Below are 20,743 nucleotides of genomic sequence, written 5' to 3' on the forward strand. Positions count from 1 at the left end.
CCAAGGACAAGATGTAGCCTTTTGCTTGCCTTGATCTGGCCCTTAGGGCACTGTTCTTCCCACTGATAGCAACAATGGGTCATAATTCCTGTCACTGATACCAACAATAGGGCACAATTCCCACAGCTGACCCCAACAATGGGGAACTATTTTTTCTACTGACACTAATGATGGGGCATTAATTCTCCCACTGACACCAACAGCAGGACACTATTCTTCCCACTGCCACAAGGGATGGTGTTCTGTTTCTTCCCCTGACACCAATGATGGTCCACTATTCCTTCCCCTAATACCAACAATGGGGCACTCTACTCACACTGTTCCGCAATCTAGCCCCCTTAAACTTCATACCTTTAATACCAGGAATTATAGTAATGTAATATGTATAAATGTTTCACTCCCAACAACTTCTGTATGTTATGGTCTGGGGTCAGGCTATGAGGTCAGTGGCTGTAGCAGTAGAGAGGTTCACGCAGTAATCAGCTAAATAAATACACAAGCAGAACCCCTAGTGGATGATGAAGGCTAGCCCAAGGTGTGGGGTCTAAGCACTAGTTAGTCTTCTCTGGAGCTCCTGATGGTGAACATGTTTTTTCCTGTGTGCTAATGCCAGTCCAGGACCCTATGGATTGCTCCAGCAGAGAGAGTGCAATTAGGGTTCCAGTAGTGGTTAAAGCCAATAGGGAACAAGCAGAAGCATTGTTGAAGAACAAGCCAAATGATCGATAATGAGTAGTACCTAGCTGGGATCAGGAAGGAGTGTAGTCAATAAAAAAGACAAAGGTCAGTAATGAGTGGTAGCAAAGATAAGGACAGCAGAAGAAATGCAAGGAGCAAGATATCGGTTGGAGAGAGTGCAATAATCTGGCAAACAAGAACTGCAAGGACATGACTTAATAGGAAATTAATTGGAGGAGCAAAGAGTTCAAGGTTCGACTGAAACAAGGATTAAAGCAGTAATGTTCATTGAACAAGAAGGAGAGCATTCCAGCATTTCAGGTGGCACAACCAGGTACCACAGAGGTCCTGGGTTCAGATTTGGATCCAGACAGTACTTCCCTCCTTCCAAGATCATCCCTGGACCTCTTAGGGCCAGGTTTGTGAGGAAACTTCTGGTGGAATTCTCTTGTCAATCTCGGGGCATAAACACTCTCCTCAGATTCCCAAGAATTGTTCCGTAGTCCATATCCTTCTCATTGAACCAGATATTGTCATTTGTTCCTAAAGATCCTGGAATCAAGACTTCTTTTAGCCAAAAATTCTTCTTCACCCTGAACCTTGACAGGTGGAGGGGGTGTGAGAATTCTCAGAGAAAAATTATTTTCATGAAATGGTTTGAGTAGTGTAATGTGAAACATAGGGTGAATCTTCTTACTTTCAGGAAGTTTTAACCAAAAGGTGACCTGATTGATTTGAGCAGACATCTGAAAAGCTTTTGGCCCAATTTAGCGGATGGAACGTGAACCTTCAAATTTTTGGTACCCATAAGAAAAATAGGGAGTGATCTAACATGTCTGTCAGCAGCCTTTTTGCAATATTCCTGAGCTTCCTTCAAAGTTTCAATCAATGTATCCTGAATTTCCTGCAATGAAGTTAATCTGTTGTTACCAGCAGGAAATTAAGTTAATCTGCTGGCAACAGAAGGAATTGGAGTTGATGCAGGCAGATCATGAATAAAAACTTGTAGATAAACAGCATTTTAAAGGGCTTTGTGACGTTGAACTATGCTTAGAATTGTTATGAGCAAACAATAAGCATGAAAGCTACTGTTCCAGAGCTTGATTGGTCCTCTCAGTCTGGCCATTAGATTGAGGATAAGCAACACCTGTAACACCTTGTAACACCTAAAGCTGCATATAAGCTTTTCCAAAATTTTGATGAAAGTTGTACTTCTCTGCCAGACACTACTTCATCAGGAATTCCATGTAGTCTAAAGAATTCTCAGACCATCAACTGTGAAGTTTGTTCCATCATGGATACCCCCTTAGTTTGTATAAAGTGAACCTTCTTAGTGAGTAGGGATGGGCTTGATGTTCGAATTGAAAGTCAGTAAGCTGCAGGGAGATGGGGGCTAAAGAATTCTCAGACCATCAACTGTGAAGTTTGTTCCATCATGGATACCCCCTTAGCTTGTATAAAGTGAACCTTCTTAGTGAGTAGGGATGGGCTTGATGTTCGAATTGAAATCAGTAAGCTGCAGGGAGATGGGGGCTAAAGAATTCTCAGACCATCAACTGTGAGGTTTGTTCCATCATGGATACCCCCTTAGTGTGTATAAAGTGAACCTTCTTAGTGAGTAGGGATGGGCTTGATGTTCGAATTGAAAGTCAGTAAGCTGCAGGGAGATGGGGGCGCCCTGGTAAGCCTCAGGAAGATGGGGGCACTCATTTTTCCCCCACCCTTTCCTGGCCTGTGCACCAATAAAGAGTCTTGTAGGAATTTAGGGGGCACACCACATTTTTTCCCCCCATTTTTTGGGGGGTGGGGTTCCTCTTAAACGTCCTACCAGGTCTAAAGGGCTCGGTATGTCTTTTAGGGGGAACCTCATGCACCCCCCCATTTTTGGGAGGTGGGATTCCCCTTAAAAGTCCTACCAGACCTAAAGGGCCTGCTGTGGCCTTTAGGGGGAACCTGCTTTTTAAAAAAAAAAAAAAAAAAAAAAAACATTTTTACTGTGGGGACCCTCCTAACCTTTCTACCAGATTCTATGGATTCGAGGGAGGCCCCCAGGCTGTTTTATTTTTTTTTTGTCAAAAAATGTCAGTCATGCTGCAGCAGGTTCTATACATTGTACAGATGTGCAACTTTTTCAAGTACTTTAAGGGGACCCCCAAGGCATCATATTTAAAGGAATTTTTCTATATATATTTTTTAACTTTAAGCAATGAAAAATGACTGCACCTTTAAAAAGAGCACTTTTAAACAAAAAAAAAAATTCACTGATTCATGTCCCTCAGGGCAGTACCTGAGTCCCCATACCCTTTTTATGGCCAATAACTTGCGTAGAAACCTTCAAAATGGGCACTTTTTTATTTACGAGTTTTAGTTACGAGTCACATAGACTTGCATTTAGTTAAAAGTTTGCAGTCCAGCATTCATTAGGTTCAAATGTTTGGCCGCGAACCAAACACGGGGATGTTCGGTCCATCACTAATAGTGAGACGGTTGACGACCACTAAAGTAAAGGTAATTTCTTTTGAGAGGGGTAGATCGACCACAAAATCAATAGAAATTGACTCCCGTGGTTTTGATGGGATAGGGAGTGATTGCAGTAATTTTGGAGGAGAAGATTAAGGTGTCTTATTGCGTGCAGAAGTCAGACACAAGGCCACATACATTTTGGCGTTCTTCTGAATACACTCACCAAACAAATCTCAGGCTTTGTAGAAAAAAATTTAAAACCGTTAGTCAAGAATACTGCTAGTTTCCTGCAAGACACAACTGACTTTCTGAACAAGATCAACAACATACAGCAATTACCATCTAATACATTTCTAGTGACTATGGATGTAGTATCCCTGTATAGTAATATCCCTCACAAGGATGGATTAGCTGCATGTCACAGATCCTTATCATCCTCACCAAACCATAAATACACTGCTGAGGATGTTACACACCTCATTAAATTCATACTTACACACAACTACTTTGCCTTCAATAAAGACATCTATCTTCAATGTATGGGCACTGTGATGGGAAGTAAAATAGCACCCCAATATGCCAATTTATTTATGGCTGACCGGGCGGAAAAATTCCTGAACAGCATGGAACAAAAACCATACAGATACTATCGCTATATTGATGATATTTTCATCATATGGACAGAAGGTGAAGAAAACCTAAAACAATTTTACTCATTGATCAACACTTTTCATCCATCAATCAAACTTAAAATGGAATACTCAAACACACACGTCAACTTCCTAGACACCACAGTATACATCAGGGATGATACCCTTCACACCTCAATATACAGGAAACCCACCGACAGATGCAACTACCTCCACAGTTTTAGCTTCCACCCCAACACACGAAATGTGCCATCATACACAGTCAGGCCATTAGATACCACCGAATATGTTCTGACCCAAGAGACAGAGATACACATCTTGGGACACTAGCAGACTCCTTCCATAAGAAAGGTTACAAGGACAAAACTATCAACACCAGCATAAACACAGCCTTGAGAACCCAAAGGGAAAATCTACTTCAGTACAAAGAGAAAAAAACAAACAACCGTGTACCTCTAGTAACCACATACAACCCAGCACTAGAAGGAAGAAAAATAATCAAAGATTTACAACCCATCATAACAGAGGATGGAACTCTGAAAGAAATATTCCAGCAACCCTCAATACTGGCCTTCAGACAACCCCCCAACCTCAGAAATAAACTAATCAGTAGGAAACTTCCTTCTGATTATGAGGTCACAAATAATGGAAGCAAACCCTGCAATAAAAAACGCTGCAAACGGTCCAAATATATCAGTCCATCAAAAAGTGTCAGACACTCAAAAGGGATCTTCAATATTTCCGGATCATACAACTGCACCTCTAGTAATATTGTGTACCTTATCCAGTGCAGAAAGTGTAGCAGAGGATCTTATGTTGGCGAAACAGGACAGAAGTTGCAAACAAGGATGAATTTGCACAGACATACCATCAAGGAACATAAAGAAGATGACTTTTGCACACCTGTAGGACACCATTTCGCATAACCAGGCCACATTATGGAAGACCTCAATGTTTTAGTTCTTAAAGGAAATTTCAAATCCATTCAGGAAAGAAAAACTTTTGAACTAAGAATGATAATTCTATTTGACACAAGAGATAACGGCCTTAATTTGGACATGGGATTCCTCAATCATTATCCAAAATTTTTAAGACTCTCTTTGTGAGTGTTGTTCCCCCCCCCAGTCTTTGCTTTTGCTTTGCTGTGTCTTATCTCTAGGCTAACCCTAGGCTTGTGTTTCTTTCTGCTTTTTTTTTTTTTTCTCAGCCCCCACATCTCTAACATTCTGCCAAAACTTTGTAATAATAGTACTGCTTGGACCTTGAAGAAGGGGACATATCCCGAAAGCTTGTCCTCAAAATTGTATGTTAGTGCAAATAAAAAAAGTATCACGTCAGTACTCAATTGTTTCTGGTGTTCTTCTTGTAACCTGGCCACCAAAGGAACACAATAAAAGTTCCTCTGTCTTAAAGGCTCCAAAATGTCATGGAAGTTTAGAATCATGAACTAACCTGAGGGCTTCTGGCAGCACAGCTTCAGGTACATAGATGTGACGCAATTGACTTCAAAAGTCATTCTAGTAACTGAGGTTAATGTCCTTAGCACAATGATTAAGAAGTAGAACATTATTATAACCCTCTTTGAGCATTATCAGAAAAGCCTTAGAAGTTTTGGCCCGTAGGAAGGTTTTTTGAGGCATGATAGTACATTCAGAGATGCTTTTCTGAAAAGATCCAGGCAACATCCGTAATAAGGCATTTACTTTGTGATTCCTGGACCCAGGGTTATATGAAGTAACAAAACTGAATCTAGAAAAGAATAGAATCCAATGAAGACCATCTCTTGGCTGAATGGATGAATTCTAAATATTTATGGTCAGTGGGAACAAATACAGTATGCTTGGATCCTTCCAGATGCCGTCTTTAGTTGCCAGCAACTCCTTATTCCCAATGTCATAATTCTTTTCAGCTGAAGATATTAAGCAAGAAAAATACACACAAGGATGAAGCTGCATCTTTTCTCCTCTTCGCTGAGAAAAGATAACTCCCACAGCAGAATCTGAAGTATCCACTTCCACAGTGAAAGGTAGTTTAGGTTTAGGCTGTGCCAGTGAGTCCATCTTTTAACAGTTTAGAGAGCCCCTGGAGGAACTATCATTTTTGTGCAGCTGGGTTAAAAGTGGTATTTGAAATCCACAGTCAGCAGTAGCCCAGCAGTTGGGATCACTGAAAACTTGAAAACAAAAGATTTTACATTATTCATAATGGTGGTTGATATCAAACAATACTTTCTTTTTCTCAGAAGTAAATGCAGCAGCTTGCATCTAGGAACATATGCAACATTGATTAAGGAAACCTCTGTGCAATGATGGGGGTCTCCATTGAACTTGAGTGGTAGGGGCATATCTGTATTAGCATCATCTTGGGAATGTAAGTTCTGCTATTGTATTTGCAGGGCATGAATTAACTCTTATTGTCCTTTTACCACACTATCCAGTTCAGAAATGTTCTCCATGTTTGGGAAAAATTAATCTGCAATGGTTTGGGGGTCAGTCTTGGAGGCCAGTAGCTGTAGCAGTAGAGAGGTCCATGCAGTAATCAACAGGATAAATACATAAGCAGATTCCCCTAGCAGATGATATGGGCTCGCCCATGGCGTGGAGTCTAAGCACTAACTAGCCTTCACCACAGCTCCTAATGGTGGAGATGGGTTTCTATGCATGTTAATGCAAGGTCAAGGCTCTCAGGATTGCCCAAGCAGGAAGAAAAAAGGCGGGGTCTGGTAGTGGAAGAAGCAGATAGGGAACAAGCAGAAACGTATTTGAAGAACAAGCCAAACGGTCGGTAATAAGTAGTAGCTGGCTGGGATCAGGGTGAAGCATAGTCGATAAAGAAGCCAAGAGCCGGTAATTAGTGGTAGTGAAGATAAGGACAGCAGTAGGAATGCAAGCATCAAGATATCAGCTGGAGAGAGCACAATAATTTAGCAAACAGGAAGTGCAAGAACATGGCTTAAATAAGAAGTTCATGGGAAGAGTAAAGAGTTCAAGATTCAACTGAGACAGAGTAAAAAGCAGGAATGTCCATGGAACCAAACAGAGAGCTGCCCAACATTTGACTGTACTGTGGATTTATTTCACACCAATGTGGTTTGTTGTATGCTATAAAATAGGACATGTAGTGTTTTTACTTAACACAGCAAAAGTAAAAAAATGCAGCACATGTGCATTACGGTGTGAATGATCCCTGAAAGTCATCTTCATCTGGAGACCAATCAATATTTCCAAGATGATGTGAACAGATCTCTTGCTGCTGATTGGTTGGTTGTGAGTCCTCCAAAATAAAATATTGTAAACGTTTTGGTGTTCAAAACTGAATTTCTTTTGAATCATGGATTCAAATCTTAGCACAGGCCTACTGTCAGTGAAAGCTTCAAAAGAATAGGAATGAGCAAAATTGGAGGTTTTCGTTTTGCCTACATTTTGTAAAAAATTGGGAGATTTTAACAAGATGTCACAATTTTGACAAAATGGAACAAAGTCAATAGGGAAGGTGGACTTAAAGTGTATGTCTAGCCAAAACTTTTTTTTTAAAGTGGTGCCAAAAATGCTGCTGAACCAGACAAACTTCTGGCTATCTTTCACCAGCTACAGGTACAGGTCTGTCCACTGCTCCAAGAAACACTAACAATACAAAAGAGATCAAGATCCACCTGAATACTGTTTTTTAATTCAATTGTCTTTACTGGGTTTTATGATACAACTACCATATCTCTTTATCGCCATTGATAGTGTGAGGTCGCCCTAAAGGCTAAGTCGACCTTTAGAAACATGTTACATGTTAAACCTATATTTATTGTGTAACGTGTAATATGCTCCTATGTGCCCACCTCCCGCCGCCGCTTCCTGCTCTGTGGCTGCCGGCGGGGAGTCCTCTCCCCACTCCTGTTGTCACAATTTGAAAACAGTGTGGCCATGTGGAGCTCCGCCCACACAGCTACACCTTTCATTCACAATTTCCTGTGAATGAATAGACTACAAGTACCATCAGCCATTGCCGCTGTCGAATTGTAGTTCTCAATGAACTGCAAGGGTGCTGGTGAGTGCTCTCTTAGTTAATTCATCTTCCTGCTCTCAATTAAATGCCTGCCTTTACAGAAGGTATGGACAGACAGCTTACTGAGAGTTTGCAGAAGCCTGACATTGCACCCGCAATCTACTGATTGTGGGTGCAATGCTCTGCATTTATTTAAGGTGAACTTATCCTTCAAGCAAAGCTGGTCATTAGCATTATTTGTTCCATAACAGTCTGCAGAAATTAACCACATCGGCTGACCAAGGTCTAACTGGCATTTCAAATAGTTTTTCATCATTTATTTTTTTAGCTTGCAAAATCACCGAGACATCATTAAAATCCAAAAAGATTTGATATGCATTGATTTGTCAGATGTTTTTTGCAGTAAACACTGAACTGTATTATAAAAGTCTCAAATACTGTAATCAGCAATGTTTTGCTATTTTTTTTTACAGAAATGTAATGAATAGGGGAATAATGTTTGTCCTTTTGGATGTAGTGCTAAAGAATATAAACATGGGATGTAGAATACAAGGTTATTGGAAATATTTTTTTATTTAAAAAAAAATCAAAACCTAAAACTACGAAATACTAAATGATTAATGAATCAATCAACTGGCAAATAGTTGCATTTTTAGTTATAAAATTATTTAATAATGTAATAGGAGACTGCATATTTCTAATTGCTTAATAGATGGTGCTTCTTATTAATCAAATATCAATGATAGATAGATAGATAGATAGATAGATAGATAGATAGATAGATAGATAGATAGATTTTCAATTGTGAAATGTTTTGCCTTTTATATTTTATATTGTACAGAAAGGTACTGTATATTAAAATTGTAATAATTTTATTTAGCAAATGTTCTCTTAGATTCCTATAAAATATTTGGAAATCCGTCACATACAGAGAGTAGAACAAATCCACAAATGCTTCAGTGGAAAGATAAGTTTCCTTCTGTATAAATGTAATTAATCTTAGGAGTCACCACACATTAGCTGGTGTATTTTTCACTGCATTTATACAGTGGATATGCCACAAATGCATAAAATAGTGTATATGGTGAGTGTCATATACAGTAGTTGCCCAGTGTCCCTCTTTTTGCCAGATTGCGCCCCCAACATTGAAAATTGCCCTATGCATTCCAGGTCCTGAGGAATATCATACCATAAATAGGGGGGTGGGCAATACAAGTTGCCATGGCAGATACTATAGTGCACAATCATTTTTTTCCTATCGCAGGAAAGTGTCCTTCTCATTCCCTACACAATTAATGAAATTCTTTCCTTTTTATATTAGGAAGCAGCACATCAGTGCTGCTTACTAGTAATGAGTTAGCCAAACAAAGTTCCTTTCAAAGAAATATTGCTGAACAACTGAAAAATCCTGCAAACCCAAACATGAAGTCTGAATCCCATTAAAGTCTATTGGTGCCAAATCTTGGCTTTTTTTAAGGCCAATTTGCATTTTTTGGGGGTAAAAATTGCATGAAAAGTTAGGCACTGACATACCAATGCAAAAATAAATAAATAAATAAAAACATTAACAAAAATATAGTTCAGCGTGCAACAGGTCTTACAGATAGTGGGTATTTGTTGGATGGACTGCAAAAATGACATTTAGAAAAAAAATTGCCTCTACATGAGATTTCTTAGGCAGCTTCCTTTTGTTTGGAAAAAATGTCAAGTAATCCAACAAAATCCATACCTGGGCCTTATCCAGGCATGCTGCATGGCTAGCCAGTAAACGAGGGGCAGTGAGTATATGCTCCCTTCCTGAACTCTACAAGCCACATTAAACCAAAGATCTATAATGTCTATATACTCCACACTATAAACCCAAGTGCTAAACTCAAAACTATAAATCCCAAAAACAAACAGTCCAATGACCAAAATAAAGAATTAATTGTGTAAAGTCACTCAAAAATAAGAATAGGAATAAAGGCACTGCAACAAAATCCAGCTTGTCACATTCTTTGGTGCTGAGCCCCTCCACTGGCTCTTAGAGGACAGAAAATACCTCAAAAGAAAGAAAACACTACATAGTGTATTACCTTAATCAATAAATCACAAAAAGTATCATTCCTTCCTCAAAAACGTGCACAAATTCAAAGTAGTGCAAAAATAGTGAACACTGTGCAACGTGAATAGTAGTGCATCACTCTGTGAGTACAGCAAAAGAACAAGTGACCACAACACTGTATACTTCTATAGTGAAAAAGCATATATACTCCTACCAGAACAAAAAAGTAAAAACACTTTATTCATATACAGTGGGGCAAAAAAGTATTTAGTCAGCCACCAATTGTGCGAGTTCTCCAACTTAAAAAGATGAGAGAGACCTGTAATTGGCATCATAGGTAGACCTCAACTATGAGAGACAAAATGAGAAAAAAAATCCAGACAATCACATTGGCTGATTTGGAAAGAATTTATTTGCAAATTATGGTGGAAAATAAGTATTTGGTCAATATCAAACATTCATCTCAATACTTTGTTATATATCCTTTGTTGGCAATGACAGAGGTCAAATGTTTCCTGTAAGTCTTCACAAGGTTGGCACACACTGTTGCTGGTATGTTGGCCCATTCCTCCATGCAGATCTCCTCTAGAGCAGTGATGTTTTGGGGCTGTCGCTGGGCAACACGGGCTTTCAACTCCCTCCAAAGGTTTTCTATGGGGTTGAGATCTGGAGACTGGCTAGGCCACTCCAGGACCTTGAAATGCTTCTTACGAAGCCACTCCTTCGTTGCCCGGGCGGTATGTTTGGGATCATTGTCATGTTGGAAGACCCAGCCATGTTTCATCATCAATGCCCTTGCTGATGGAAGAAGGTTTTCACTCAAAATCTCACGATACATGGCCCCATTCATTCTGTCCTGTACATGGATCAGTCGTCCTGGTCCCTTTGCGGAGAAACAGCCCCAAAGCATGATGTTGCCACCCCCATGCTTCACAGTAGGTATGGTCTTCTTTGGATGCAACTCAGCATTCTCTCTTCTCCAAACAGGACGAGTTGTGTTTCTACCAAACAGTTCTATTTTGGTTTCCTCTGACCATATGACATTCTCCCAATCCTCTTCTGGATCATCCAAATGCTCTCTAGCAAACTTCAGACGGGCCCGGACATGTACTGGCTTAAGCAGGGGGACACGTCTGGCACTGCAGGATCTGAGTCCCTGGCGGCGTAGTGTGTTACTGATGGTAGCCTTTGTTACGTTGGTCCCAGCTCTCTGCAGGTCATTCACTAGGTCCACCGGGTGGTCCTGGGATTTTTGCTCACCATTCTTGTGATCATTTTGACCCCACGGGGTGAGATCTTGAGTGGAGCCCCAGATCGAGGGAGATTATCAGTGGTCTTGTATGTCTTCCATTTTCTAAATATTGTCTGGATTTTTTTTCTCATTTTGTCTCTCATAGTTGAGGTCTACCTATCATGCCAATTACAGGCCTCTCTCATTTTTTTAAGTGGGAGAACCTGCACAATTGGTGGCTGACTAAATACTTTTTTGCCCCACTGTAGTAGGAATCATCAGCATACTTTCACTCCTTTCCGCCACTCCTGAAGTATACCTCTTAGGATGTCATCCACCATATCCTCCTGTGCATCCTCATGGTTTAAACGGGCATTCCCAAGAATCCAGGGTGCTCATGTAACAGATGTATGGATATAATATATAGTGTAATTCTGTTTTTTATAAGATTATAATTTTATTATAACTGCTTACATTAAAGGTTAAAAAAAGTTTATTCCCATGCCCAAAACCACTCAGGGTTGCTGAGCAGCTTCCTCCCAACTTGCCATGCGGTTTTGCCAACTTCCAAAATGGCCAACACGCCACTGCCAGTTCCTTTCCTGTGCGTCCCAAGTATGTGAAAGTATATTTGGGTTAGTCTAGTGGTAGGTGATACCGTACTTATATTTATATACAAGCCACATGCCAACATTAAAAGGGTATCTTTCCAGGAGAATCCCCCAGAGTCGTTATCCAAATATGGTCCTGACTTAGCCAAAGACATCACCTAGGATACCTGGCCAATTTGTTGATATTCAGCTGTCATATGCAATGGGAGGGATGGCATTAGTACTGGTGGGCTGTTGTGGCATCATTCATTGTGATTGATGTTGGGTCTACATCGCTTTTGAGAAAGTAATTGATGTTGGATTTATTTTGGGGGACAATATTTTTTTTATTTTTAAGCCTATGAAAAAGGTACCAGGGGCATCTCATGGGGCCCCCTACTGACCCCGGGCCCTTGGGCAGTGCCTGAGTTTCCAAATAGTCAGTCCGCCCCTGCTTTTGTAAAATATGAACTGTCGGTATTTAATTTTGAACTTGGTGCATTCATTGCTCCACAATGTAAAAGTGGTGCATTTTAGAACTACCCAAATTTGGTGCATGAGCTTGATTCAAAAGTGTTGCATACGCTTCATGAATTTGGTGCAATACACCAACAAGAGGGATTAATGCTAGAAAAGCAGAGCAGCAGATTTATCGAATTCCACCCGTCCATCCTAACAAAGGGTTAAAAATGTAGAAACTGACTGTCCAGGAAATACTATGTCCAGGACAATCAGCTATGATACCTTCTCATTAGAAACATCTGAAAGGTAAGAAATATATGTATATATATTTATTTTTTTTTGCTCTGGTATGTTGTGTGAATGGGAACATATAAACATATAGTGGTTTTCTTAAATTTGACTGCAAAAGTGAAAATGCCCTTTAAATTGAATTGGTTGGAATAAGATAATGCACATTCAATATCATGATTGTTCTTTGAATGTCTAAATTGAACAAGCCCGGCAGAACAGAGGATATTCTCTTGTGTCTCTCTCTCTAAGCCTGTGACAATGGCTTCCCACCCCCTCCACATCTCTACCCATAGAGCCACAGATTAACAGTACGTTACAGCTGTCTAAACCTTCAGAACACTGTGGAAATGCTGTAATAGGAATGGATGGATCTTCACTTCCGTTATCATTCTGTGGACGCCTGAGGAACAAAACGACAGATTCTTTATTGTGGATGTGTGAGTGAGAAACATCAGTTATTGCGGCACATAATGAGAGAAGATGTCCTTTAAACCTTAGAATGAGGCTTTGTTCTACATGCACATTCATTGTGACATCTGTATGGTACAGCCTGCCAAGCCTCCTGCGCATAACATGCTCTGAAGTTATTTGTGAGACTCCTGTGGAAATGGAAGCTGATGGAGGCTGACTGGCGATGCCCAACAGCAGCTCGATGAGCAGGACTAGCATGTGGCACTGAATGAAAATCCACATGTTGCTCACTGACAGTCATGCATCGAAGGATATTTTGCAATATATGTCCACATTAATGGTGGCCAAACATGCTTATTATCCGATGGATGTGTGATTTAATCAAAATGACCAAAGCTGCAAACAATCAAAAAGCCATAACTGCCCTTCCAATTAAATTAAACTCATTTTAGATTGGATTCAATCAAACTGAGTTGATCAACCAGCGTGGAAAATTACTTATAATTATGCATCTTTGGTCATGAATTCAATCGATCAGTTTGCATGGCAGAAAAGAGATACAATCAATAGCTTGTAATCGTATCTTCTAACTATTGATCAAAATCCACATCCCCGTGTTTGGCGTATCAGTCAATTGGGTTGTTAAATATAGATCATAAATTGATCATTTATTGAAGCATGTATGGCCACCATAAGAGAACATGAACTCTTATTTAAGAGTATAGTTTTTTTGTGCTTTTTTTTTATAAAGATTAACACAAGGATAATGTATTTATGTATTATAGGTACTTATATAGCGCTGTCAATTTACACAGTGCTTTACATACATATATTGCACATTCACATCACCCCCTAACCCTTAACCTCCCTAGCGGTATGATTATATTCATATTTCTTTGCTGAAAGCGGTACATTTTTTGCATGGAAATATGTTGTTTTTTTATTGTAGGCCTGTAATTTTTAGGAATAACTCACTGAAATCTGTCTTAACAAGAGTCTAGTAAACATCCCGAGTATGATAAAATTTGAAACACAAAATCATAAATTATAATTTAATAAATAATCATAAAAAATAATAATATAATAATAATAAATTTAATTGAATAATATAATCAAACCAAAAACACTGAAATTTGAAATATAGCGCCAAGTTCGCACATCACTGAGCAAAGTCGCAAAATCGTTTTCAGTGTCTGATGACAAATTTCCCCACGAATCATTATCACTCAATTCTGCAAGTGGTTCTGGTTTACTATCGCTGTTCTCTAGCTGGTCTAAAACCACTTTTGACCTAAAAGGGACGCTTTTTGGACGCCATGGACTTTTCTCAGTTTCCAGGCAGAAAGAACAGTAAAAATGCAGGCAGGACACAGGACAAAGCACTCGGGACAAAATGTATGTGAAATGGTTTGATACAGGAATGTTTTACTATGTAATATTCGTTTATATAAAAATGACAGTTTTTAAATTTGCCGCCGATTCCGGCACCCGTACGTCCCGACGCTCGCAGGGACCGGAACAAGGAAGCTGGATGCTGGCATCGGCCGGAGGAGATGGCCGGGGACGCTGCAGGGGACACATCGCGGGAGTGAAGGACAAGGACGTTCATTGGTGTGCTGGCTCTTCAATGTGGTGGTGGCCCTAGAACTATGCAGGCACCAACCATAAAATAGGAGGTCAATTAGCAACTGTGGGAGAGAGAGGGGGAGGGAGAGAGTGGGAGGGAGAGAGAGAGGGGGGAGAGATAGAGTGAGAGGGGGAAGGGAGAGAGAGTGGGGAGGAGAAAGAAAGGGGAGGGAGAGGGGGAGAGAGAGAGCTTAGGGAGGGAGAGAGGGGGGAAGTGGGGGAGAGAAAGAGAGGGAGAGAGAGAGGGGGGAGAGGGGGGGGGGGAGAGAAACATTTCCCTGTACAAAACATTGGTAAAATTTCATCTTAAAGCGCAGTTCAGTTTTTGGCTCAAAAAGTGATGTTGAGGAACTGGAGAGAGTGCAAAGGCAAATAATGAATAAGGGGCATAGATGAGTCCACAGGGAGTCGCTTACTTGTATTCATTTTTTCAATGAATACAAAGCGTTCTCTGATTGGGCTGGGTGGAGATGAGGGGTGGATGGTGCCATGGTTTAAAAAATACAAGGCGATCTCCGAATGGTGGCGAGCCAAACTGGACCAATGTAGCGCTGTGCAAACTGTTGGCGCTATATACAAAAATAAATAAATGATCATAATAAAATGTAAATTCACAAAAAAGATCGTTCCTGGAATTTAGCTTTAAAGTGAAATTCCAGCCTGAATGGGCTGAATTTGCAACTGCACAGAACTGCATGTGAATTGTACAGGAACCTCACAGCATTCCTGTGCGATTGGCATGCAGTTCCTAGTGTGAACCGACCTTTAGTCCAGCAGTCCATTTTTGTAGCACCACCCCCTTAGGAGTGGCTGAGTTTTGAGTCCCCCTTAAGCTCTACGCGGCCAGACAACACGCATTTTCCACAGTTTACACACTGGAGTCAAAGAACAGTCCTTAAACTTGTTTTTGTGATTTTTATTAAGGGGTTAAAAACTTGGACGGGATCTAGGGGTTTATGGGATGCCAGAGGAACTGCAGAAACTGAGGACAAACTCCTTAGCAACTATGTGCAAAAAATGTGGATAGCAGCAGTTTCTCTTTCAGGGGTGCTAAAGCCCGTTCAGTGTACTTCCTAAGACCCTGGATGATTCCTCCTATTCACTCAGCTGCCTTGAGGGTATCCCTGGGCAAGGGGGGCCCAGAAGCTGCCAATTTAAAGCAGCAGTCCCGGATAAGAAGCTAGTTGGATTTTCCGCCTGACTGGCCTCTATATTGCAGAGTACCAATCATTAGATATGGTGGCTGTATTAGTTTTAATTTTTTAGTCTTTTTTCTCCTTTTTTTCACCTGGAAGGCTAGGAAGTGACTTAATGGCAGGATTGCCAATTTAAAGTAAAGGGAAAAAAAGTGAAAAAAGAAAAGGAAAACGAATTGGGCCACCACATTTAAGGACCAGTTGATTGCTCATTTTTGCCTAGGAGAACAATAAATAAGATTTTCTTACCTGGTCCTTTGCCTCTCCCCGCAGCTTCTGCTCCCCTACACTCTAGTGGTCTAGGTTTCTGACATCATCAAGACCAAAGCAGGGTCCATAGCCCTGCACTGGACCTGACAACACCAAGGGACAGTCCACTGTCCAAGTATGGGGGGGCGCAACCTGTCGGGGGAGAGGAGGACCAGGTAAGTAAAACTGTTTCTCCTCTCCTCTAGACAAAATGAGCTATCAACCTTTGCAGTAGCAGTGGAGGTGCAGCCCCCCCCCCTTCAAGGGATAATTTTACATTTTCACAAGGTTGGGCTTTAAGGGTCTGAAAATGGTCAGACATGTGACATTTTATAACCTAACTTTGGTAAGGATTTTCTGGTTGGGGAAAGGAAAACCCTTTTAAAGTAGGAATTGCGGGTTTTTTGTACCATGAGCTTAGACTTCTGTTTGAGTGTCAACAGGGTACACTTGTCCACAGTTACCTTTTATTTTATTTATTACAGGTACTTATATAGCACCATCAATTTACATATATATTGTACATTCACATCAATCCCTAACCCTCAATCTAAGTTCCCTAACTCAGATTCATACACATACTAGGGCCACTGTAGACAGGATCCAATTGAACCTACCAGTATGTCTTTGGATTGTGGGAGGAAACCCACACAGGCACAGGGAGAACATGCAAATTCCAGGCAGGTGGTGTCATGGTTGGGATTCAAACCAATGACCCTAGTACTGCCAGGCTACCATTTAGCCACTGTCCTTTGGGATGTAGTTGTCCAGAGCATAACAAAACAAACATTTCCTTTCAACAGGTAAATGTTCAACCTAATTTCTATTTGGAACTCCACGGTGTGTAAAATGAAATCACACTTTTTAAATCACACTATCCCCTGCTGCTGCATGAAAAGATGCCTTGCAGGGGCGGACTGACACCTCATGGGGCCCCCGGGCAATAGGGGATCATGGGGCCCTTGTGTCCTTGCCCAAACTCAAAAAAACCTATGAAAAAGGTACCAGGGGCATCTCATGGGGCCCCCTACTGACCCCGGGCCCTTGGGCAGTGCCCGAGTTTCCAAATGGTCAGTCCACCCCTGATGCCTTGTACATAACAGAACAATACATTGTAACACATGCAGTGGTTTTTCTATACTCTACACCATCTTGAAAGGAAGAAGGTAAGAAGCTTTTTCAGAAGAGATGCAGTGGGGTTCATTTACTAACGGCAAATAGCCTGTTCACTTTTCAGGGGAAGTTACACTTTGCATGGGAATTTTCCTTAGAGCTTACAGTATAACTAAAGGCAAAACTTTTTTTTTATAAAGTGCAGAGAGATTAGAACCCCTGTCAGTTTTTGTTGCTGTCTGTGCCCCCGTTAGGGAGATTCAGCCTCTCTGTTTGTCCTGTTTGCCATTATTATTGAAAGTGAAAGCAAAAAAAAATCAAACATTTTGGGTTGTCTCCAGAAAAGTAATAGAGGAGATATCTTCCAATGGGAACACTAGATCTGGGGACCTGGTGGTTCCCAAGGAATTCCCTTAATTTGCAAGGATTTCCTCTCATTTCCTCTTTGGCTTTGGGTCAGGAAGTGAAGGGAAATCTCTGTAATGGGACACAGATGGTGAAAAAAAATCTGACAGGGGTTATAACCCTCCTTTACCCCTGGTTCACACAAATGCATTTTTTAGTGCTTTTTGCAGAAACGCACTACAGTCCAATTAACATGGCTTCCTATAGGATATGTTCACATCTATGCTTTTTGAGCTGCTGCATTTTTGGAAAAGGTCAGGGACTTTTTTAAATGCAAAAAGCAGCATTTTTGCTACAATAGAGTTCAATGGAGAAGCTACTGAAATGCATATAGCAGGTGTTTTTCCGCGTTTTTACAGCAGTTTGCGTTTTGTATTTTTTTTTCTGCTCAGCAACAAAAAAAATTCCACTTTAACAAAAAAAAAAGAAGCTGGCAAAAAGCGGCAATAATGCAGATGTAAAGATGCAAAGCACAATGCAAAAAGCATTATAGAACAGATCAAAAACAAACTGCATAGGTGAGAACCAAACCTTACTCTATCGAAATTAAAAAAAAAAAAGTTTTGACTATAGTTCTACTTTAATGAATGAAGTGAACCTCAACTGACTTCCATTATTTAATCACTTTCTAGCAAAAATGCTGATTTTTATTTTCTTTGCACACGATTAGGTATTCATTGCAAAGTGAAATTTCACCACATTCACTAAGTTGTGGGAAAAAATTTCATACAAAGTACAAGTTCCCTTGCAAAGTGAACAGCATATTTGCCTTTAATAGATCAACTCCAGTAAGTCAATGTGATAAAAACCCTTCCTGCTGGTGGGTTTTCCAATCCAAGGCTACACTTTCGGTTAGCCATTAAAAGGTAGCACCTAAACTTCCAACGTTATGCATCCATTGGTATCTAAGACAGTATTTGATTCTTTAAAAAGTCAATTTGACAAATAAATAGTCAATTTTATTAATTGTAAATGACAGAAAAATCCATGTTCAGCTGATGAATTCCTGTTTTTATTTTGTATCCTTTTCTTAATATATGTCTCCATATTCACATGCAGATCAAGCTGTCCAGAAAACATGACAGTGATAGAGATTGGGGCAAACCAACTATCAACTGTCACTGCAACTGCTACAGGCCTTGACACTGTTAAAGTTTGTCCCAATCCTTGTCTCTCTCACTTTTGGTCTGCCTGTAAATGTGGAGAAAAATATAAAGGTAAAGTGTATACAAAAAAACAAGTAATTCAAGGTTTCTATCATAGTGGCTTGGCTGGCATGTAAAAATGGCCATTGAATCCTGCCCTGGTAAGAGGGGGCAAGACTGTGCACCCTTGGAGCACAGGCATCACACTGGGCTGGGGGACTCTTTCCATTCTTTATAGGGAACTGGTAGCCTTTTGGACCACTTTTTGGTGGTGGGAATAATGGAGTCTACCAAATTACTGGAGAGGATTTCCTTTATTCACCAACCCCTAAGACTGTGCTGAATATGAGATTCAAGCCAGAGGCCCACAATATATTTAAACAAGATTAAATATAATAGCCATGAAGCTGGCATCTCAGAAAAGAGCAGCACTGAGAACTCTCATTATTCTGCACTAAAAGGCTCACTGACTATTCTGATGGTACTTTTGATACTCTACTGCATTCTATATTTCACCCACTAGAGGGCAGTATTTGCTTACAGTTTCAGGTTGATCCACTAAGTATTTTCAGTTCTAAAGCATGAAGTGTAGTAAGAGGAGAATATATTCACTTTACTGAAGTTATATTCTGCTTGGGAACATCTCTTTGCATTGAGTGTTTTCATACTCCTTGAACTATTTTGTTTAAGAATGGAAATTTTTACAGAATCGCTTGTTTGTAGTACATAATGGGGGGGATTTACTAAAATTGGTGCACTCAGAATCTGGTGAAGCTGTGCATGGCAGCCAATCAGTTTCAGCTTTTTTATTTAGCTTTGACAATAAAACCTGGAAGCTGGTTTCTATGCAGAGCTGCACCAGATTTTGCACCATTCAGTTATAGTAAATCAACCCCATACAGTCCATAGTGAAGATTGTGCTCAAGATGCATAAATGCACGCAAACGGTAGCCATGCAGGTATGCTCAGACATGCGCATTTGCACGTGTGCACATGCATGGCTAGCCACGTGCACATCCATCACTGACGCAAGCACCAAATGGCTATTTCAGTGGAGTTGCTGCACTATCCCATTGCTGTCTGACCTACAACATTTCTGTGTAACCTGCAATCTGTTCCTGTGCTTGACCCAGCTGGCCTCTGACTATGCTTGAACTCTACCTGCATTGGCCTCGGCTTGTCTCTGGAATCTGCCTCTGCCTCCTGCCATACCTGTATCCACTGACCGTTGCTGACCTTGGCCTGCACCTTGACTATTCCTCCATCTCCTGCTTATGCTCGTTCTGACCGTCGGTTACCAACCTGGCATGCCTGACCCTGCTTCCTGCCATCTCTTTCCAGCCAAGTGCCTGCAGACTAGTCTTCTACTTACCTAATCTTCACCTGCCAGTCTAGTACCTGCAACCTGTCGTCTGCCAGCCAAGTACCTGCCAGCCTGCTGCCTTCTAGTCCGGTGTCTGCTGATGTCTGTCCACCACCAGTTAGTGGCTCCTCATCATCTGTTGGCCATTCGATCAGTCATGTCGGAACTCAGCCACTGTCAGCTGTCTCTACCATCCAGCTCATCTCAATAGACACATCAGCTACCTGCCAGCATGGACTACTAAAAGAGTTACTGGTACTTGTCCCTCTCCTTGCTCTTGTGACTTCTGTCACTCTACCAGGGGCCCTTGAGCAGGAGCTGTAAGAGAGGTCTTCCTCTTCACGCCAGGTTCTACCACCATATACAGGACACCTGTATCTGTACAGAGACTTAATGTGCACTAAGCTTCTACAGAACAGTTTCTCTCTCTTACACTCAAGGACAGCAACAGAATCATCATGCTCTGCCTGAAAACTGAAAGACACAGAAAAAGATATCAGTACATCTGCCCTCGACATTCACGGGACCCCCAAGGGGTATATATAAACTGCTTTATTTACTGAATAGTAAAATGGTATTACAGAGTTAAAATGTTAGCATCTCTTCCACAATCCTGCACTGATGTACATTTCCTCCAGTAATCTGAGTCTGTATCTTTAGCATGGGTTACATTTTTACAAATATTCTCCTGAATGACGACAGAATGACTGGATAAGGCCCAAGTTGGGACCCGCTTAGGGGAAAACATGTAGCCTGCTTACCACCAACTGCTGGAGCTCTCCATGTTTCTGCTATTCCCATACACCACATTAGTAGTTTCACCACCACTA

The sequence above is a fragment of the Staurois parvus genome, unplaced genomic scaffold (genome assembly GCF_062004578.1).
Source record: "Staurois parvus isolate SC_StPar_1 unplaced genomic scaffold, SC_StPar_1.0 ptg000047l, whole genome shotgun sequence".
Lineage (NCBI taxonomy): Eukaryota > Metazoa > Chordata > Amphibia > Anura > Ranidae > Staurois > Staurois parvus.